The 23,024-nt window shown below is 44.0% G+C and overlaps 1 protein-coding gene across 4 annotated transcripts in view; it reads right to left on the minus strand.

The window, feature by feature from the left end:
• NCOA3 (nuclear receptor coactivator 3) overlaps positions 1–3,636 on the minus strand; it is a 121,684-nt gene extending 118,048 nt beyond the window's left edge. For all 4 annotated transcript variants that reach the window (XM_024746764.1, XM_024746765.1, XM_024746762.1 and 1 more), the window contains exon 1: positions 3,457–3,636. The gene's annotated coding sequence lies outside the window, so the exon portion shown is untranslated. The remainder of the gene's footprint in view (positions 1–3,456) is intronic.
• Between the last annotated feature and the right edge of the window lie 19,388 nt (positions 3,637–23,024).

Genomic DNA, 23,024 nt, shown 5'->3' on the forward strand with positions numbered 1-23,024 from the left:
AAATAATATATATATATATAAATAATAAATTATATAATAAAAATAAATAATAAATAATAAATTACATCCTTAACCCAAAATAATCTTCTCCCAGAAACCCTGTCAGAAAACCAATGGGCCAATTGAATTTACCTAGCTATCATTAACAAAGTGAAGGAATAAACCTCAGTACAATAGAACCCCTCCTCCACCTGAACTGTATAATGTTCATTTTGTAATCCCCTCCCCCACCCCAAAAAGCACTCATAAAGGAAAAAATGCCTACATTTTACTGCAGCACTCAACCTCAATGCTATCCCTGAGAATCTAAACTAACATACACTCACCTATTTCCTTAAAGTATTGAACTATGAGGAAAAAGAAAAGTTAACATACATTTCCAATACTAATTTCCTGCTCCCAGAGCTTTAACCACTCAATAATGCAAAAAAGGAATATTCTACACCACAGAGTATAGTAAATTCAAACCAAACTGGGACAGGTACTCCCTAGTTTAACCTTTGAGAAACTCCAGTTCCTCTTCAATCATGATCAACAACTCTTGTTTTTCTAGGCCTAGGTAGCATTTAAAGAGTAACAATTGTGTTAAATTGTGGTCACTTGGCTGTGTAGACAGCCACTGGAGGCTATATTCATTCTAAACTTGCAACAAATTAGAAGTTTTCAAAAGTAGTCCACATCCTCTGGCCAAGGCTTGAAATTATACAGTCTAAAAAAATTGTACAAAGAAACCCTAAAGCCGTTTATTTTAACGCCAATTAGGGATAGGACAATAGGAGTTTGGGTTTTTTATCTTACCCTATTGTCCAAGCTAAAATATAAGTCATTCTTTTAGAAGACTTCTCAAAAACCTACTAGTCTTCAAGTTAAAAGGAACTATTCTATATAGAATCATACTACTAACGCTCAAAGGACTGAATTTAAAAGAAAAATAAACCTCTTTATCTTTAATATGTCCCTGACAGAGTAAGAAAGTTGACTTCAAATGACCAATCAAGAAGGCATCGGTAAGTAATCATTTCAGCAACTATTTTTTATTTACATGACTCCTAGAAAAAGGGTCCAGGGTCCAACAGAACATTCACTCTTTATTGAATGAATTCTAATTTATTTGTTTGGGGGTGGGGGATGGCGATGTATAGAAATAATTTCTATATGGGGAAAACACAGCATACTCACTTTCAAAATATATTTAATATAATCCCTAATCCCCTAATCTTTAATATCATTGATTTTTTTTAATGAACAGTTAGTGTTGATAAATTTAAAAACAGCATTCTAAAACATTTTTTTTAATCCTGTTAATTATATACTACGATTGTTATGCATTTTCAAAGCCTCTGTAGTGAAGGAATATTTTATGGTAGAAACATTTCCTGTAACTGCTCTAGAAACATTACAGCTTCCCACTTAGTCCACAATCCTCATGTCCAATATGTACTTGTATATACCAGAAGCTATGCCCTTTTTTTTAATGCTGATTAAACAGTTAAGTCATTTCTATCGATACATAAAATTCCCCTATAATTTAGGATCGCAGGCAATCTAGATTACTGCTCATTTAAATGCAGAACCTGAAGCAACCTCCAGTAACAGAAGCTATAGTGTTCAATATCATTTTACATGTTACAGAGGCTTCATCTTACATACAAACAATGAACCCTGGCAGGGTTCTTCACCCTAAAGTCCGACAGATTGTTATTTCCTTAAGGGTGCTAATAGATAAGGCAACATAAGCAGTAAGTTTGGAAGAGCTTTTCTAATCGCCATCGACAATTGTTGAAGACAGTAAAGAGAAAGCAGTATTCCCACCCCATCTTCCCTTTCTTTGGTTCATTCTTTTTCCCTGCTTTTGGTATCCAACAGGGGTGTGTTTCGAATGAAAATTCTTTAATTATTCCAAAAACCAAGAATACTCTAGAAACCAGTAACAGTCGTTGCCTCCTGGGAATGGGAACTGGAGGGTTTAGAGTAAGACAGAGGTTCGTTTTTCTTTTTGTACCCTCCCAGTTGTCCCTAGACCAGTTATATTGGGTATAACCTAACCTAAACAAGCAATAACTGAATTTGTTTTCAAGAACACAAACTTACAGATTTCCATTTCACATTTTGGCTTATGCGTCAATCACAAGACTTACGATTTTTTTTTTTCCCCCACCATCCTCTAAATAACCTACTGCAACAAATAAGTGATGCGTTCCCGCAGCCAGGGACCAGTTAGGTGGATCCGAGAGCAGGCGTCTGAATCAAGGAGATGAAGCAATCTCACTCAATACTACTAGCACTCTCACTCATCTCATTCAACTCCATTTCAAACCGCTGCAGCAAGACACAGCTGGTACTTGCCTTCCTGTTTCTTTACGGTACGGGCTTAATAACAAAAACAGGTTGGCTTTGAAGCGCTGCTGCTCAAAAAGTGCAAGAAGGAAGTCTTCACATTCGGGAAGGAGAGAGAAAAAAAAAAGTTCCGACTTCGAGAGAATTTCAGACCTTTCGTGTCTTTCCATTTGAGAAGCCCCAACTCCTCCTGCTAGTGAGATTTCGAGACGATGCTCTCTGCCTCTCGCAGCTGCTCTTTTGGTTAACTTTTCCACCCTGAGTGCCCTCAAACTGCCTAGGAAGCAACTAAGCCCTCCAACTACTCGTGGGTTGTTTTTCTAAAGCATGTTTAAGACAAACTACTTAAACCATCACAAATTGAATCAATGTACGTAAGAAGATTAGAGATGGAGACAAGAAAAAAAAGAGTAATAATAAAGACGGCCCAATCCCAAATTTAATTCACTAACTTCCACTTGCCATTTCCCAGCCTTCACACCCGAGGTAGCAAAATGCCTTTTTACTGAGAAAAACTGCTGAGAACCTACCCGTGCCCAAAATGGAAATCCCGCAGATAATTCGTGTTAAAATATTTAAAGTGCCCAAGTGCAGGAGGAAACACGGCAACAAAATCCAACCCGATTCTCAGTACGACTTGGAGGCTGGGCTGGGGGTGAGCGGGGGGTCTGTGCGGCTCCCCCCTCCCCCTGATTCTTCCGAATAACTACGAGACGCCGAGGCAGCAGGAGGAGGGGTCGCGGGGAGCTTTCAAAAGCACCCCGAGGGCTGCGGGAGGGTAAAACTTTAGGGACAGGCGGGAAAAATGGACCCCCGCGGTCCCCCCCAAAACTCCTCGGGGTGACCCCTCCATGCGGGGACACCCCTCGCACTCCCAAGCCAGCTGCCGCCTAACCTCGACACCCCTCCTCCGGCCGCGGGCCGCCCCCAGGCTGCGGGGAAGCGGCGCGGCCCCGACACGCCGAAACTATCTCCGCGCGCCCCCCGCACGGCGCGTCCCGCAGCGCCTCGGCGGAGCCGGAGCCGCCGGCTCGCCGCAGCCCGGGAGACTCGCCCTCTTCCCTCCGCCTCGCACTCCACCCCCTTGCCCGCCGCCGCTCTTCCTTTATCTCCACTCACCGCCCGCCGCCATTTTCCTCGCCGCTCGGCTTTAAATCGGAAACTCGCCGCTCAGCACTCAGCGCTCAGCCAGCAGCCGCTGCAGCCGCCGCCGCCGCCGCCTCAAACTCAGCAACCGCAGCCGCCGCCGTTACTGTGGAAGGGCTGAGGCAGTAGCCGCGGGAGCCGAGGCGCGGGGGCCGCCGGGATATGTAGTCTCGTGGCCACGCCCAGCACTACCGGTCCCAGGGGGCCTTGCGCGGCCGGGGCGCTGGGTGGTCCCGCCCGGTCAGGCTTCCGTGGCGCGAGGGCGTGGCCGAGTGGACCTTGGGGCCGCTTTCGCTCACTTACCACCTGGGACCCGCGGCGGGATCCGGGAAACTGGAGTGCAACCCTAGCCTTGTCCTTAATTTTTTCATACTTGTTTTTGTCCAGTAATATCTAACACTTATGGAGCGTTTATTGTGTGCCAAGCACTGATCCTGAAAACAAGCATCCCTTAGGGACCACTGTTAGACTCAGTGTTCAAATGAGCAAACTGAGGCACAAGGTCAGAAGCCACGGAGCTGTTCATTAGATGCTAAAGTCACTGGGTGAAAGGTTGTTGGGCAATAGTATATTCACGATTTATTCAGTCCCAAAGTATAATATCAATCCACGGAGTACACAGCACCTACAAAAGGGGAACAGCTGGCTTTGCACTGGGGCGATCTGGCAGACAACACCTTAACCAAGCGATCAAATCACCAGTCACTATCACTTAGCATCACCAATAATGGATCAGACTGAAATTATGCGTCTTCTGATATGATGCAGTGGGGAAAATGTAACGGCCCCTCCGTAGTATTGTTGCCAAAAAACAAAAAAAGCTAACCTGAACATAACTATGAAAAAAACAATAGGCATATCCAGAATGGTGAGGCATGCTACAAAATGCCTAGCCTGGACTCGTAAAAATATCCAAGCGTGAAAGGTGAGAACCAAATGCAGGGCTTCCCTCGTGGCACAGTGGTTAGGAATCCACCTGCCAATGCAAGGGACATGTGTTCTAGCCTTGGCCCTGGGAAGATCCCACATGAGGCGGAGCAGCTAAGCTCGTGCACCACAACTACTGAGCCTGCGCTCTAGAGCTTGCCTGCCACAACTACTGAGCCCGCATACCACAACTACTGAAGCTCACGCGCCTAGAGCCAGTGCTATGCAACAAGAGAAGCCACTGCAATGAGAAGCCCGCACACCACAATGAAGACAGAGAAGGCCCACGCACGTCAACAAAGACCCAAGGCAGCCAAAAATAAAAATTAATTAATTCTTTTAAAAATGCAATAGGTGGGCCTTGGCTGAATCCAGGTTTTGTTTGTTTATTATAAAAAAGATTTGGGGGGAAATTTTAATATGGACTGTATACTAGATAATAATATTTAATCAGTATTAAATGTCTTGAGCATGACTAGAATAAAATAAATAACCACTTGCTAGCTCCACCACCGCCATTTCCCACCTGGACTACTGCAGTAGCCTCCTCACTGTTCTCCCTGTTTGCATTCCACTCTTTCCCCTGGAGTCTATTCTCAACATAGCAGCCAGAGGGATCCTAGTAAAAACCAAGTCACTTTATGTCTGTCTTCCAAACTCTTTGCAGTTACCTGAAGAGCCCCATACAACCTGTCTCTGCCCTCCCCTCCCCCTTCTAAGCTCATCACCTACTTCTCATCCACTCATTACTGTATTCCAGGAACACCGGACTCCTTGGGGTCCCTCCAACATACCTAGCACACGCTGGCCTTAAAGATCTTGCATTTGCTATTTCTTCTGCCTAGCTCACTTTTTTCCAGAAAATCCAAATCACTCACCTCCCCCATGGTCACTGTCCAAATGTCACTGCTTCAGTGAGGCCTTCCCTAATTTCTCTATTTTCAATTCCCACCTACTTCAATCCCAGCTTCCCCTACCCCTCCTCCTTGCTTCATTTCTCTCTGTAGCACTTTCTATCATTGGAAACACCAGGTAATTTTGTTTATGGTGCTAATTACCTCTTTTCCTCACTAGAATGAAAGCTCCCTGAAGGTAGGGCTTTTGTGTCTTCTGTTCTCTGATATATTCTTAACACCCACAACAGAGCTTAAGCAATAGTACGGACGCAGTCAATATTTGCTCATCAAACAACAGATACCAAGTACCATGTTATATGTTGAGAACCCAGAGGTGAAATACTAAGACCCTGGGTGACCTTTCACCTGCACAACTGCAGCTGTCCCCCAGCTGCTCTCCTTGCTTCTCTCATTAGTCATCCTATAAGCCACTCCCCCACTCCGCAGCCAGAGGGATCTTTCAAAAACCATACATTAAATTAGGCCACTTCCAACCTGAACAGTTCCAATGGTGAAACTGCACAACACAGAGTGGGACTTGAACCTAGCCCGAACCCACGCTCCTTTTTTCTTTTCTGGACTTTTGTTTGTTGGAAGATTTTTAATTACAGTTTCAATTTCATTACTTGTGATAGGTCTGTTTATATTTTCTATTTCTTCCTGGTTCAGGCTTAGAAGGTTGTGCTTTTCTAGGAATTTGTCCATTTCTTCGTGGTTGTCCATTTTATCGGCATAGAGTTGTTTGTAGTAGTCTCATAATCCTTTGTATTTCTTCCGTGTCAGTTGTTACTTCTCCTTTTTCATTTCTAATATTATTGATTTGCATCCTCTCCCTTTTTTTCTTGATGAGTCTGGCTAAGGGTTTATTAATTTTGTTTCTCAAAGAACCAGCTTTTAGTTTTACTGATCTTTGCTATTGTTTCCTTCATTTCTATTTCATTAATTTCTGCTCTGATCTTTATGATTTCTTTCCTTCTACTGACTTTGGGCTTTCTTTGTTCTTTCTCTAGTTGCTCTAGGTGTAGGGTTAGATTGTTTATTTGAGATTTTTCTTGTTTCTTGAGAACCCACTGTCTTTTAAGTGAGATCACACACCTGGTCTCAGGACTTAATGAAGCTCAGGTTCTTTATGTCTCATCACAGAAAGAATTTAGTGAAAGACAAAGTGATAGGTAAGAAGTGGATTTATTTATAGAGAGAAACACACTCCACAGACAGAGTGTGGGCCATCACATAAGGTGAGAGCCCCAAAATATGGGATGGTTAGTTGTTATGGGCTGGGTAATTTCATAGGCTAAGGAGTGGGAGGATTATTCCACCTCTTTTGGAGAAGGGGCAGAGTTTTCAAGGAATTGGGCCACCGCCCACTTTTTGGCCTTTTATGGTTAGCCTAGGAACTGTCATGGCGCTGGTGGTTGTGTCGTTTAACATGCCAGTGTATTACAATGAGCATATAATGAGGCTCAAGGTCTACTGGAAGTCAAATTTTCCACCGTCTTGGACTTAGTTGGTTCTAACCAGTTTTTGCCGTGTCCTCAATGGCTATGTCATTCTTTTAGAGGTTGTGCCCTGCCCCCTTCCCTCCTGTTTCAATGGCATCCCATGGCATTTGGGATAAAACCCAGACCCTAACTGATTTTTTTTTTATTTTGCTTTTGTTTTGCATTTTTTTAACATCCTTATTGGAGTATAATTGCTGTACAATGGTGTGTTAGTTTCTGTTTTATAACAAAGTGAATCAGCTATACATATACATATATCCCCATATCTCTTCCCTCTTGCATCTCCCACCCTATCCTACCCCTCTAGGTGGTCACAAAGCACTGAGCTGATCTCTCTGTGCTATGAGGCTGCTTCCCACTAGCTATAATCTATCTCTTCATATTTCTTACCCCATGCCAGACACTAACATTCTTGATGTTTCCTGAACATACCAAGCATGCCTCAGGGGCTTTCACTTGCTGTTCCCTTTGCCGTCTGGAATTTTCTTTCTTCCTGTCTTGCTCCCTATTGTCACTCAGATCTCTGCTAAAATGTCTCCTCCTCAGGTAGAGCTTCTAAAGCGACACACACACACACCCCAGAGTCACATAACGTTGCCTTAATTTCTTCGTTATGATTAACACTATCTGAATTTTTTTTAAGGAAATCTTTTTTTTAAATACATTTATTTATTTATTTACTTTTGGCTGCGTTGGGTCTTCGTTGCTGCGCACGGGCTTTCTCTAGTTGCCGTGAGCAGGGGCTACTCTTTGTTGCGGTCCGCAGGCTTCTCATTGCGGTGGCTCCTCTTGTTGTGCATCACGGGCTCTAGGCGCGCGGGCTCAGTAGTTGTGGTGCACGGGCTTAGTTGCTCTGTGGCATATGGGATCTTCCTGGACCAGGGCTCGAACCCGTGTCCCCTGCATTGGCAGGCACTCTTAACCACTGTGCCACTAGGGAAGTCCCAACAGTATTTCAATTTTTTTTAAATTATCCATCTCGGGCTTCCCTGGTGGCACAGTGGTTGAGAGTCCGCCTGCCGATGCAGGGGATGGGGGTTCGTGCCCCGGTCCGGGAAGATCCCACATGCCGCGGAGCGGCTGGGCCCGTGAACCATGGCCGCTGAGCCTGCGCGTCCGGAGCCTGTGCTCCGCAACGGGAGAGGCCACAGCAGTGAGAGGCCCGCGTACCGAAAAATAAAAAAAAAATTAAAAAATAAACAAAAAAACAGAGCTGCTTTAAAAAAAAAAAAAAAAAAAAAAAATTATCCATCTCCCTCTCTAGACTGTAAGCTCCAAGAGGGTAGGAAATTTGTCTGTTTAGTTCACTGCAATGACTCCCTTACTCAGATTAGCACCTGACCTATAGCAGGCAATTAGTAAGTGTTTGTGGGGAAAAAAAGAACGAAAGAAGAAAGGAGGGAGGAGGAAAACAATGGGAAAAAAGAAAGGAAATCCATCAAGTAACACATTACCAGACTGATAATAATGCTAAGTAGCCTGCCTACAACTTACTCTCAAATGATTCACGTGGGAAAAAAAAAATACACACATATACACAAACATGCATGCATGCACACCCAGAGTGCATGTAAGCAAATGCAACACAATTTTATCAATTAGTAAATCTAGTTTCAGGGGTACATAGGTGTTTATTCATTATTCTTGCAAGTTTTCTGTAGACTTGAAATTTTCCAAAATAAAAATTAAAAGTTTGGGCAGAGGGGCAGGGAGTACTTACAGCAGCAAAAAGATTGTACTAGCCAGCACTCATAGAAACCCTATACTTACCAGGCACTATTCCAAGTCCTTTACATATATTAGTTCACTTAACCTTCCCAGTAACCCTAACAATGGGCTTTTATCATCTCCATTTTACAGATGAGTAAAGGGGGGAATTGAACAAGGAATGAATTTGCCCAAGAGTATGAGCACTCATTGCTAGAGTGAGGATATAAACCAGAGCTCACAAGCTCATGTTCTTAACTATTATGTTTTACTGCCTCTCCAGAGACACAAAAACAATAAAGACATTTAATTGTCATACAAACTTGTCTAAAGGACAGAGTTTCAGAGTGTGTTCATCAAGGAACAGGATATTACAACTCTTCTGCTCCACCATCTTCAGAATATTTGCTTTCTGCCCTTAGTTCACAGCCTCATGGACACAAGATGGCTGCCACAGCTGAAACATCACATCAACTCACCATCAAGTCCAAATGCAGGAAGCAGAAGAATGAATAGATGTCAAGAGAGACGTTATATCTCTCAATTTATTTTCCTATATAAAACTCTTTCCCAAAATTACTCCGTTCCCTCTCAGTGTCCCCCACCCCCCAAACAAACATCCCCTTCCACCTCATTACAGTGGAGGTATAGGCCACAGGGTCAACCTCGCTGCAAGGGAATCTGGGAACCTAAGCATTTACTACTTCAGCGACAGGCTTTAAATAATTGGATGAATGAATGCTTCTCAGTTGTCTGGTCCAGCCAGCAGAGGCTCTGCTTCTGTCCCTGCCTTTCTCACAGTCCCCTATATTCTTCCCTCTTTCATTGTATGACCATATAGCCTAGAGGATAAGAGAGTGGGCTTTAGCAGTCACTGCCTGAATTGCTCAGCTGGTTCTGCTACTTATAAACCTGTATGCTGATGACCAGTTACTTGGACTTCCTGTGCCTCCACTTCCTAAAACGGGAACCACAATGATAATAATAGTACCTATTTCATAGGACTATTATGAGAATTTAAATAAAACAATACGGTAAAAGCCCAAAGAACAGTGTCAAACACAAAGTACACCCGCAATAAAATTTTTTTTTATGTATTTTATTATTATTAGGGAGTTTTTTGGCTGTGTTGGGTCTTTGTTGTGGTGTGCGAGCTTTCTCTTGTTGCGGCGAGTGGGGGCTACTCTTCGTTGCAATGAGCGGGCTTCTCATTGCGGTGGCTTCTCTTGTGGCGGAGCACGGGCTGTAGGTATGCGGGCTTCAGTAGTTGTGGTGCACGGGCCCAGCTGCTCCGCGGCATGTGGGATCTTCCCGGACCAGGGATCAAACCCATGTCCCCTGCACTGACAGGCGGATTCTTAACCACTGCACCACCAGGGAAGTCCCTCAATAAGTGTTAATAATGATTATGGATGGCAGTTCCAAAGTTGGGGCTTGCAGGGATTAATATCCAAAGGTTGGGAACAATTTCCTCCTTTTCGCCCCATTTTGCCTCATTATAGTGATTGCAGTCTGAAATTTCCCTGCAAGTGAAAATAGATTGCTCGGGTGGATACCTAAACCCTGTACATGCCTAAAACTCTGTTTCAAAATACTTAATCTGAAAATGAACTGGCACTGGCCCAGGCCCCATGCCCAGACTGTACTCTGAACCACTCCTCTCTCCAGGTAGGACACACAGCTGAAGGGGTACACACAGGCAGAAGAGATTTAGAGGCAATGAATGCTTTAGTGTGTTGTTTTGCTTAAAAGGGGGGAAAGACCTCTGTGAAGAATCACATTTAAGACGCATTTCTGGTAGTACAGAGCTGTCCAAGCCTTTCAATCCAGAGTAACCTTATTCATGCCTCTTGCTTTAAACCAAGATCAGGGGATGGCAACCTGTGATTTTTGTGCCAGAGGTGGCACAGGAGCCCGTTGAAATTGGCACCAGAGCTGGCTGCAACAGACCTTCCCCTCCCTACAACCTGCAAATGACTTTCCACAGCTAGAAGAATTTTAAGCCCAGCTAACTCTTGGCTTTTTTTCTTTCTGAGATTTCTTTTTTTTTTAAATATATTTTCTTGGCCATGCCACACAGCATGTGGGATCTTAGTTTCCCAACCAGGGATGGAACCTGTGCCTTTTGCATTGGAAGCACAGAATCTGAACCACTGGACCGCCAGGGAAGTCCCATCTTTCTGAGATTTACTTCTTTTTTTTTTTTTTTTAATATTTATTTACTTTGGCTGCACCGGGTCTTAGTTGCCACATGCGGGATCTTCGTTGCAGCATGTGGGATCTTTAGTTGCGGCATGCAGGAACTACTTCCCTGACCAGGGATCAAACTCAGGCACCCTGCATTGGGAGAGCGGAGTCTTAGCCACTGGACCACCAGGGAAGTCCCTGAGATTTAATTCTTAAATGCATTTGTTTTAGGAAGAAATAATTTGCTACCCTATGCTTAAAAAACATTTTTTAAGTGTTGGCGAGGATGAAAGGATGAGGAGAAATTGGAACGTGTAGACGCTGCTGGTGGGTCTATAAAATGGTGCAGCCATTTTGGAAAACAGTTTGGCAGTTCTTCAAAATGTGAAATGTAGGGTTGCCACATGACCCAGGAATTCCACTCCTAGGTATACACCCAAGAGGATTTCAAACATATGTCCACACAAAAACTTGTACAGAAATCTTCATAGCAACATTATTCGTAATGGCCAAAAATGGAAACAACCCAAGTGACCATCAACTGATGAATGGTTAAGCCAAAGTGGTCTCTCCATACAGTAGAATATTATTAGGTAATAAAAAGGAACAAAGGGACTTCCCTGGTGGTCCAGTGGTAAAGAATCTGCCTTCCAGTGCAGGCAACGCAGGTTCGATCCCTGATCAGGGAACTAAGGTCCCACATCCTGTGGGGCAACTAAGCCGGCGCGCCACAACTACTGAGCTTGCGTGCCTCAACTAGAGCCCACGTGCCGCAAAGAACAGAGCCCACGCACCCTGGAGCCTGCACGCCGCAACAAAAGATCCCGCATGTCTCAACGAAGATCCCGAGCGCCGGAACTAAGACCCAACGCAGCCAAAAATAAATAAATATTTTTTTTTTAAAAAAATAAAGGAACAAAGTACTGATAACATGGGTGAACCTTGAAAACATCATGCTAAGTGAAAGAAGCCAGCCTCATGCTATATGATTCCATTTAGACGAAATGTTCAAAATAGGCAAATCTACAGAACAGAAAGTAGATTATTGGTTGCTAGGGATCAGAGGATGGGGGGCTGGTGGTTAGTTGCTGGGAGCAGGGTGCTGGGTTTCTTTTTAGGCTGATGAAAATATTCTGAAATTAGAAAGTGGTGATGGTTGTGTGACTCTATGGATATGCTAAAAACACTGACGTGTACACTTTAAAAGGGTGGATTTTATGGTATGTGACTCCTATCTCAATAAAACTATTTTTTTTAAGTACCTATTGTGGTTAATGCAATTGTGAAATTTTCCTATCTTGTCTCATATCTTGTTCAGAGATACGAAAAAGAAGAAATTTTAAATAATGGTAAAAACTCAAAAGGTATAAAAACGTAAACAGTGGAAAGTAAGTCTCTCCCACCTGTGTTCCAGGGACACCACTGTCACCATTTCTTATTTGTCCTTCTAGAGACAGTCTTTGCATACACACAACCTTATTATGTGTGTTGCTTCTTGTACATACAATAGCCTACTGTCCACCATGTTTCAACACTTGTTGTATCACTTAATAATGTATCATGGAAATTGCCCCACAAGGACCTTTATGGTAAGGTTCATAGAGAGCTGTCTGGCATTTTTTTTTTAACAACTGTTATAAGTACGTGGATGTTACTAATAGACATTCAGGTTTCCTTTCTTTTACTCTTACAGTGAATTTCCTTGTACCTCTCACTTTAAAGCAATGTTTTAATAGGTATTAGTAATCGCAAAATACAAAGAAGGAAGCAAAGATCTCACTAATAAACTCTTTCTACATGACCTCGATGATGTCAAGCTTAGGAGCTTCTCAGAACCAGCAGAGGAATGGGACCAGAGGGGGGCGTGGGGAGGAGACAAGGAAGTACGTTCTTTAGCATAATGGCAGTTGTTTTTTGCTGTTGTTGTTGTTTTGCTGTTGTTTGTTTGTTTTTGGCCGCACAGCATGTGGGATCCTAGTTCCTCGACCAGGGATGGAACCCGGCCCTCCTGCAGTGGAACTGCAGAGTCCTAACCACTGGACCACCAGGGAATTCCCAATGGTTGTGTTTTGGATCAAGGCAGTTCAGCGTCTCAAAATGAAAGAATCACTGAGGCTGGAGCTTTGGGGCTCACCAGTGAAAGGACATCCTTGAAGATGGCCAAATCAGTTTCTCCAAAAGGCAATACTGGAGTTGGCTTCATGAGAACACATCATGTTTTCCAGATGGTGGGTCAAAACCCATTCTTGGGTTTGGAAATCAATGTCATGGGATTGGCCCGTTATTTTTCTTTGTTTTAATAAATTTATTTATTTATTTTTGGCTGCATTGGGTCTTCATTGCTGCACGCAGGCTTTCTCTAGCTGTGGCAAGCAGGGGCTACTCTATGTTGCAGAGCACAGGCTTTAGGTGCCCGGGCTTCAGTAGTTGTGGCACACAGGGTCAGTAGTTGTGGCATGCAGGGTCAGCAGTTGTGGCGCACGGGGCTTAGTTGCTCTGCAGCATGTGGGATCTTCCCAGACCAGGGCTCGAACCTGTGTCCCCTGCATTGGCAGGCAGATTCTTAGCCACCGCATCACCAGGGAAGCCCGAGTTTCTTTTTTTTAATGAAGTTGAGTTTTAAAGTGATGACAGTAAGCTCATTTAAAAGGATTAACCTCTCTTCTAATTATTTAGTAATTACAGAGTAGGAACATCAGAGGAATGGAAGTGTTGGGGCATAAAAACAATATCTATGCCAGGGGTGAAGGGATAAGCCAGTTTAAGATTCTAGCTTTAAAAAAATAACCCTCTGCCTATTATTAATCAACTGGATTGCAGACTCTATTAAAGATAAATGGCCATACGTACCAATTATGATACCTGCCCCACCCACAGACCCTTCTAAAGGAAGGGCAGAAGTCACTGTCCTTGGTATTGTGTGACTGGACATTTCTGCTCACACCACGGCTGACTGGATCATATATGGGCCTCAGCCCCAAAGGCAGCCAATGCATGGGCTGGTGAGTGATTTCTGATGTAGCTGGGTACAAAAATATTTGGCCAAACAGCAAACAGGTTGACTTGTCAGATTTCCATTGAAGATGACTTTAAATCAGAAAATATAGAGTGAATCAGCTAGTTAAAAAAGGACTCAAAGAAACGATATGAAAAAAAGAAAAGTGAAGGCAGTTCTTTCCCAGCAATATAGCAGATTTAGATAACCTGAAACACCCTACCCCCTACCCCCGACTACAAACATATCTGAAAATTCTGGGTAAAAGATAACAAATATTCTTTCAAATGAATGACTGAGTTCGCAAGAAAGTAAGGGAAACCCCCAGAGGCCAAAAAAAAAAAAAAAAAAATAGAACCAAACCAGTTAAGTGCGAACTGATACTATGACGGCCAGGAGAGAGAGATGTCTCAGAGAGCAAGGGTCTCGGGTTGAAATGAAAATTCGAGGACAGGAAATGAGGCGTTGGGCTCATACAATATTAAATTACAACCCACAGAAACAATCCTTGGAATCAGCACACCAAGAAAAGGTGGTATTAGACCCCGGGAACTTCAGCAGACAGGATGTTAGGATCAAAACCATGGAAGAGATAGAATATCATTATTAAAGACAGAAGAGGGGAGGGAGAAATTGGGAGATTGAGATTTTTTGTTTGTTTTTTTTTTGGCTATGCCAGGTCTTACCTGCGGCAGGCAGGATCTTTAGTTGCAGCGTGTGGGATCTAGTTTCCCGACCAGGGATCGAAGCCCGGCCCCCTGCATTGGGAACTCAGAGTCTCACCCACTGGACCACCAGGGAAGTCCCTGGAGATTGGGATTGACATATACACACTACCATATATAAAACAGATAACTAATAAGAACGTACTGTATAGCACAGGGAACTCTACTCAGTACTCTGTAATGACCTACATGGGAAAAGAATCTAAAAAAGAGTGGATATATGTATATGTATAACCGATTCACTTTGCTGTACAGCAGAAACTAACAAAACATTGTAAATGAACTATACTCCAAAAAAATTTTTTTTAATTTAAAAAATTAAAATAAAATAAAGACACAGAAGTCACCAAAATATGTGAAAATATATATATATATACACACAACACATATGCACATATATACACATATATACATATAAATATATATATAAACATCAAGCCAGTTTGACCAGGAACCAAGCAGAGTAGAGGGTAAGGGAAGCCAGTAGAGGGTAAGGGAAACTAGTAGGTGGCAGGAAGGGAAGGAAGACGACCCCTAGCCACCCCAAAATAGAGAAAGAAACGGAGTTTGGTTAAGGGCAGAGTTCTAACTTTGCTAGTGGTTAAGTGGTGCCCTGCGACCATGTCGTCAATGCCGGCAGAGCTCTCTGTAGGACCTAAGTGTCTGTGAGGCCTTCTTCATTCATCCATCTTTTTGCCAAGCGCTTATTGAGTGCTGTATTTACTTCCTACTGCTGCTCTCACAATTTGCCACAAATGTAGTGGCTTAATACAAATATATTATCTTACATTTTTGGATGTCACAAGTTTGGAATGGGACTTCTGGGGTTAAAATCGAAGGGTGTCGTCCTTCTGGAGGCTGTAGGGAAGATGCAGTTTCCTTGCCTTTCCAGCTTCCAGAAGCTGCCCACATTCTTTGCCTCATGGCCTCCTTCTGTCTTCAAAGCCAGCACCCACATCACTCCCACCTCTGCTTCTGTTGTCATATCTCTGATTCTGACCCTCCAGCTTCCCTCTTACAATGACCCTTGTGGTTATATTGGACCCACTCGGATAAGTCCAGATAATCCCTCCATGTCAAAATCCTTGACTTCATTACATCTGCCAAGTCCCTTCTACCATGTAAGGTGACATACAGCCACTTATTCCAGGACAGAAGATGGAAGGGTGAACAAGACAGGCCTGTTTCCAGGGAGCTCAGGCTCTGGGGGTGGAGAGACCGGGCAGAGGGATGAATAATCCCCAAGTAAACACATAAATAATATAAGAAAGTGATCAATGCCATGAAATAAATAATACAGGTGATCGAACAGAGAGACTAGAGACTGGTGAGGCTACTTTAGGAAGTCAGGTCAGACTCCAGAAAGGAGATGACATTTGAGGTGACCCACAAATGATGACAAGACAGCAGCCCTCAAAATATCTGAGGAAAGGGAATTGCCGACAGAGGGAGCAAAGGCAGGAATTTACTTGGGGCGCCCCAGGAGCAGCAGGAAGGCCGTATGTCTGAACAGGATAAGGTGAGATGCTCCTGATTCGGTTTCTCCTGCGAGGCCTCTTTATTTGACTGTTGCTGGCTTTCTATAAGGATGAAGTCACTGGTAAGATTCCTACACATACCCTTACCACAAACCCACCCTTTCCCAAAGTCCATTGAGTGAGCTTTCATACCTTGCAACCAAAAGCTCCAAAGTAACATAAGACACAAAATATTATGAGGTACAACTTAAACAGTGCAGCTGCTTTGGAAAACAACCTAGCCCCTAAAAAGGTTAAACTCAGAGTTACCACGTGACTCCACAATCCCCTTCTAGAAATCTACCCAAGAGAACTAAAAACATGTGTCCACACAAAATCTTGGCCATGAATGTTCATAGCGGCACTCTTCGTAGGAGCACAAAAGTAGAAACAACCCAAATGTCCAACAACCAATGAATGTATCAATAAAATGTGGTATATCCATCAATGGAATATTATCCAGTCATAAAAAGGAATAAAGTACTTGGGCTTCCCTGGTGGCGCAGTGGTTAAGAACCTGCCTGCCAATGATGCAGGGGACACAGGTTCGAGCCCTGGCCGGGAAGATCCCACATGCCACAGAGCAACTAAGCCTGTGTGCCACAACTACTGAGCCTGCACTCTAGAGCCCACGAGTCACAACTACTGAGCCTGTGTGCCACAACTATTGAAGCCCATGCACCTAGAGCTTGTGCTCCACAACTAGAGAAGCCACCGCAACGAGAAGCCTGTGTACCACAACGAAGAGTAGCCCCTGCTCGCCGCCAACTAGAGAATGCCCACACACAGCAACGAAGACCTAACGCAACCAAAAATAAAAAATAATAAATACGTTAATTTTTAAAACATCATTTAAAAAAAGGAATAAAGTACTGATACATGCTACATGGTGAGCCTTGAAAAATTATGCTAAGTGAAAGAAGCCAGTCACAAAAGGCCACATATCGTGATTCCATTTATGAAACGTCCTGATAAGCAAAACTATAGAGACAGAAAGTAGGTTAGTGGTTACCAAAAGATAGGGGAGGGAGAGGTGGAAAGTGACTGCTAGTGGGTACAGGGTTTCTTTTTGGGGCGATGAAAGTGTGGTAATATTGTGATGACAATTGCACAGCTCTGTGAATAGACTAAAAACCATTTTAATTTTGTAAATATATTTTTTATTTGAATTTTACACTTTCAATGGATGAATTGAATGGTATGTGAACTATATCTCAATAAAAGCTGTTATGTAAAATATGATATACAGTCCCTGCCCTCAAAGAACTGAAAGTTCAGTTAAGGACAAAAAAGATCAGATGTCAGTTGCCCCGGAAGTACATGGAGTCGATGATGACTGTATAAGAGAAATGCTAGTAATCGCAGACACATTTCTTGAGTGACACTAGGTGCCAGCCAGTCCCTGCCCCAGACACATGTGGCTGCGGCCCCGATTTTTTTTTTTTAATATTTATTTATTTATTTGGCTGCACCGGGTCTTCGTTGCCGCCTGCAGGATCTTTAGTTGTGACGCTTGGGATCTCATTCCCTGACCATAGATCGAACCCGGGCCCCCTGCATTGGGAGCGTGGGGTCTTAACCACTGGACCACCAGGAAGTCCCTGCAGCCCCTATTACCAAAGCTCACAATCCAAACCACTTGATAAATTCCCAGTGAGTGTCCTGGAGAAATTCCATTCCCCATTCTGGCCTCCTTGTCTCCAGTTTTGAAATGAGCTGCTTGAATTAGACATTTCCCCATGGGCAGGTGAGATGATTCTTGTAAATATCCAGGCATCCCTAAATAGCACTGTGAGAAAATCCCCCATTTTTCAATCACCTTCCAATTCTTCCACCTTTAGTAAGAAATCTCAGTGTAATTTCCTTTTTTTTACAAAGGACACGCCATCTGAAATGCTAAAGTTTCCAGCAGGCAGCAGTAGCTCCCTAAAATGTAATCACATGTTGTTTCACTGCTTTTATTTTTACTCTATTTTTTGTTTTGATGCAAGTTTTCTGCTTACACATTGATAGAACATTTCCTTTTGAAATAAAATGTATATAACTAAAAATAAGTGAACTGATTTCAAGAAAAATACTAACAAAAATATTATTGGTAGGGAATTCCCTGGCCGCCCAGTGGTTAGGACCCTGTGCTTTCACTGTTGGGGCCTGGGTTCGATCCCTGGTGGGGGAACTAAGATCCTGCAAGCCGAGCGGCTCGGCCAAAAAAATAAAAATATTATTGGTGATCCAAGGATATGGCAAAAATCCTAAAGACAGCATAAGAAAGACTGAAGCCAACTTTAATTCACTCTGCCCATTTTGCAGGCAGGAAACCTAAGGCCTGATGCGGCGAACACAATTCCGGCATTATTTTGCTGACTCTGACATGTTCAAGCAGCCACAACCACTTGGCACGGGAGTTGGCAGAGGAAGTTCGGGCATTCAAAGTGCATTACACAGTAATGAACCCCAGAAGACTCCGTCCCAACAGGTCTGGAGCTCAGGTATGCAGGTTCTGAATACCCAGGTGATTTCATTACGCATTCCTCCCCACCTTGCCTCCATTTTACAAGATCCATTCATTCAGCAAACATTTGTGAAGTTACTACCACCCACCAGGCACTCTGCTAACCCCTGGGAAGAGAATGGTGAGCCCCAGGGAGCACACTCCCTGCTCTCAGGGGGTTTGTAATCTAGTGATGGGGGGAGGGGTGCGAAATAAAAGTTGAATACAGAAGCAAGTTAGTTACAGACTATGATCAGTGCTGTATAAAAGAAATACATGGGGACTTCCCTGGCAGTCCAGTGGTTAAAACTCCATGCTTCCACTGCTGGGGACATGAGTTCAATCCCTGGTGGGGGAATCCTGTATGGCACATGTTAAGGCCAAAAAAAAAGAAAAGAAATACATGGATTACTATGATAGGCTAGAGAGCAATCACAGAACTACTTCTTTAGTACATTTTTTATTGTATTTATTTCAATAGATAATATATTAATGAGGTTCCCTCCCTAGAGGCAACCAGGGTTACCCATTTCTTCAAGCGAATGGTTTGGTGTGCACAGGGCCTGGAGGACTCCAGCGCAGGAGAAGTAAGTGATAACTCCAGGCAGGGAGGCAGGGGCTGGGACATGCAAGTTCTGGCTGGCTGTAAAAGAAGTCTGCAATTTATTCTAATAGCAATAGCCACTGATGTGTTTTCAGCAGAGTAACATGATCTGACTTGCATGTTTCAAAGATCACTTGGCCGCGGAGCGGCTGGGCCCGTGAGCCATGGCCGCTGAGCCTGCGCATCCGGAGCCTGTGCTCCGCAACGATGGGAGAGGCCACAACAGTGAGAGGCCCGCGTACTGAAAAAAAAAAAAAAAAAAGATCACTTGGGCGACTGGGGGTTGGGGGCAGGAGTGGGAGAGGACACCAGAGAGAAAGTGGCTGCAGCATTCAGGTGAGAGGGGATGTGAGCCTGGACTTGGATGGTGTAGGAGAAAGGGACGGATTGGGGGTATCTATGCACACTAGAACAGAGAAAACTTCAAGACGGATTAGATGTGGGAAGAAGGGAAAGTAGAGGTTTTGAGCCCCTGGGAAGAGGGCCTTGTCAGGTTTTGAGGGTGTTATAATGTCTGTAATTTACTTTAAAATACTTCAATCGAAGTAGCTGGATATTACGTAAACGCCAGCTTAAGCCAGTAAGCCTTTATTTATTTATCTATTTTTGGCCATACTGCGTGGCTTGGGGGATCTTAGTTCCCCACCTAGGGATCGAATCAGGGGCCACGGCAGTGAAAGCATCGAGTCCTAACCACTGGACCGCCAGGGAAGTCCCAGGCCAATGATTCTTTTTTTTTTTTTTAATTTATTTATTTTATTTTTAATTTTTGGCTGCACTGGGTCTTTGTTGCTGCATGCGGGCTTTTCTCTAGTTGTGGCAGCAGGAGCTACTTATTCATTGCAATGCACGGGCTTCTCATTGTGGAGCATGAGTTCTAGGCGCATGGCCTTCAATATTTGTGGCACGCAGCCTCAGTAGTTGTGGCACGCGGGCTCTAGAGTGCAGGCTCTAGAGCGCAGGCTCAGTAGTTGTGGCACATCGGCTTAGTTGCTCTGTGGCATGTGGGATCTTCCCAGACCAGGGCTCAAACCCATGTCCCCTGCATTGGCAGGCAGATTCTTAACCACCGCGCCACCAAGGAAGCCCCAATGATTCTTAAAGTATGGCTTGTGGACCAGCAGCGTCTGCATCACCTAGAATATGTTAGAAATGCACATCCTCCACCCCTCCCCAGAGCTACTGAATCAGAAATTCTGGATGTAGCACCGAGCAATTAGTGATTGAACAAGCCCTCCAGGTGGTTCTGATGCATTTTCAAGTTTTAGAACCTTTGGTTTAAGTCACGATTCTGGGGATGGTTGCTAACTGGCTCTCAAGAATGCACAACACAGGAATGACTGACTAGCATCCTCATAGAAATGGCCATTCTATCAAACTAAGAGAGAAGTGACTCTCAGAGTGGACACAGGTAAGAGACAAAGGGAGTGCTCTTAGCAAAGGAACCTTATCAGTGAAAGCGAAACAATGCTGGACGTGCCTGGAACAGCTCTTATAGGTGTGGTTCCCTGAGCCCTGGGAAAAACACAGGCCTTATCTTGAAAAGAGGAAGAATTGGATGCAAAGAAGTTTGCAGCAAACAATAGCAGTCCAAGCCCTGTTGTGCAAAAGTAATGAGGAAAAAAGGTTTTTCTTGCTGTTGCTGTTGCTGTTTTTGAAAGCAGAATTCTGACCAGAAACAAAAAAAGTATACGATGAAGGGAAGTAAAAAGGTCCATTTCTGGGCTTCTCTGGTGGCGCAGTGGTTAAGAATCCCGCCAGTGCAGAGGACACGGGTTCGAGCCCTGGTCTGGGAAGATCCCACATGCTGTGGAGCAACTAAGCCCGTGCGCCACAACTACTGAGCCTGTGCTCTAGAGCCCATGAGCCACAACTACTGAGCCTGCGTGCTGCAACTACTGAAGCCCGAATGCCTAGAGCCCGGCTCCACAACAAGAGAAGCCACCGCAATGAGGAGCCCGCGCACCACAACCAAGAGTAGCCCCCGGCTCGCTGCAACTAGAGAAAGCCCGCGTGCAGCAATGAAAACCCAACACAGCCAAAAATAAAAAAAAATAAATAAGTCCATTTCTAAGAACAGAGAAGACAGACCAACTACATAGGTGCAGAGGGACACGGAGACCAGAATTAGAGTCTGGGTTCACCAACAAAGGAGCAGATATGATCTTGATCAAGGTACTTCTCCTTTCAGTGATTTCAATATTTTCCCCTCTAAAGGGGCTGGGCTGCCAGCCCTTATAAATTTAAAAATCATTCCCAAGAAGGACACACACACCATCACCTTTGTAGTATTTTGCCAAATATTTAACCTGAATCTAAACCTGGAAAAACAATCAGACAAATCCAAATTAAGGGACATCCTGTAGAACTGGCCTAGACTCTGAAAAAATAATAATGACTGTCTTGAAAGTCAAAGGAAGGCTAGGGAGCTGGACTACATCTAGATTAAAAGAGACACAAAGGAGATATGACAAATGCAATATTTGATCCTTGACTCATTTCTTTTTGTTTGTTTTTTTTTTAAAGCAGCTATAAAGAATTTTATTGGGACAGCTGGGGAAATTTGAGCATGAGAGGGTGTAGTAGCAAATAGTTTTATGTTCATAGTTTATGTTCCTGAACACGATGATGACTATTCCATGAGGTAGGGTAGGGCCCTTTTCCTCAGGAGATAAAGGCTGGGTTACTTACAGGTGAAGAGCCTCTCTGTGTGCGTGGAGCTCTCACAATGTCCATGAGAAAAGAACAAACCAAAAGCGTGTGAAAGAATAGAAGTGTTGCTTCTTTTAATCCTTTTTTTTTCTTTTTTTTCTTTTTCATTTTTTTGGCCACACGGCATGTGGGATCTTAGCTTCCCCATCAGGAATCAAACGTGCACCCCCTGAATTGGAAGCATGAAGTCTTAACCACTGGACCACCAGGGAAGTCCCTAATCTTTGCCTTTTGAAATTCCCCCCTCTGGGGACTTCCCTGGTGGCGCAGTGGTTAAGAATATGCCTGCCAATGCAGGGGACACGGGTTTGAGCCCTGGTCCGGGAAGATCCCACATGCCACGGAGCAACTAAGCCCGTGCACCACAACTACCGAGCCTGCGCTCTACAGCCTGTGAGCCACAACTACTGAGGCTGTGTGCCACAACTACTGAGCCCTCACGCCTAGAGCCCGTGCTCCAAAACAAGAGAAGCCACCGCAATGAGAAGCCCACGCACCGGAACGAAGAGAAGCCCCCTGCTCGCCACAACTAGAGAAAGCCTGCACACAGCAACAAAGATCCAACACAGCCAAAAATAAATGAATTAATTAAAAAAAAAAAAAGAAATCCCCCCTCTGCCCTCTTAATCTGGGCTGGGACTAGGGTGAACAACTCATCCCTGTCTGCCAGGGGCCTTTCCTGGTTTTAACACTTACTTGCCAGAAACCCGCCTCAATCCTGGGAAAATCAGGATAGTTTATGGCCCTAAGGGAGACCCAAATATTCTCATCTCATAACGTTATGCCCAGCTAAAATGAAGGTATTTCGGGAGCTCCCTGGCAGTCCAGTGGTTAGGAAGTTCACTGCTGGGGCCTGGGTTCGATCCCTGGTCGGGGAACTAAGATCCTGCAAGCCGCGTAGCACAGCCAAAAAATAAATAAAATAAAATGAAGGTATTTCATTTTAAACCCACCATTTAGCTTCCCCCTGGTCTCTAGGATCGGGTCTCTACTTACCTGAAAATCCTTGGGAGATAAACAAAAACAAACAACAGCTGTGCTAATTTTCCAGTTGCCAATAAGCTGTGGAAACCAGGTGACCAGGATCTGGGGCCTAAGCCTTAGTTAAATCCCGGGAAAATGTAAGAAACCCTATATTGAATTGTTAAACTCAAATTAGTGAGAAGTTTCAGCTCTGTTCCAAGCATTATTCTCCTAAGAAAGCAAACGACCACAGGCTAAATCCTATTATCCTTTCAGCCCTCAAAGAAAAATCCCAGGTAGCTCAGCTGCTGCCTC

This window comes from Neophocaena asiaeorientalis, unplaced genomic scaffold (assembly GCF_003031525.2).
Source record: "Neophocaena asiaeorientalis asiaeorientalis breed wild unplaced genomic scaffold, Neophocaena_asiaeorientalis_V1.1 scaffold132, whole genome shotgun sequence".
Taxonomy (NCBI): domain Eukaryota; kingdom Metazoa; phylum Chordata; class Mammalia; order Artiodactyla; family Phocoenidae; genus Neophocaena; species Neophocaena asiaeorientalis.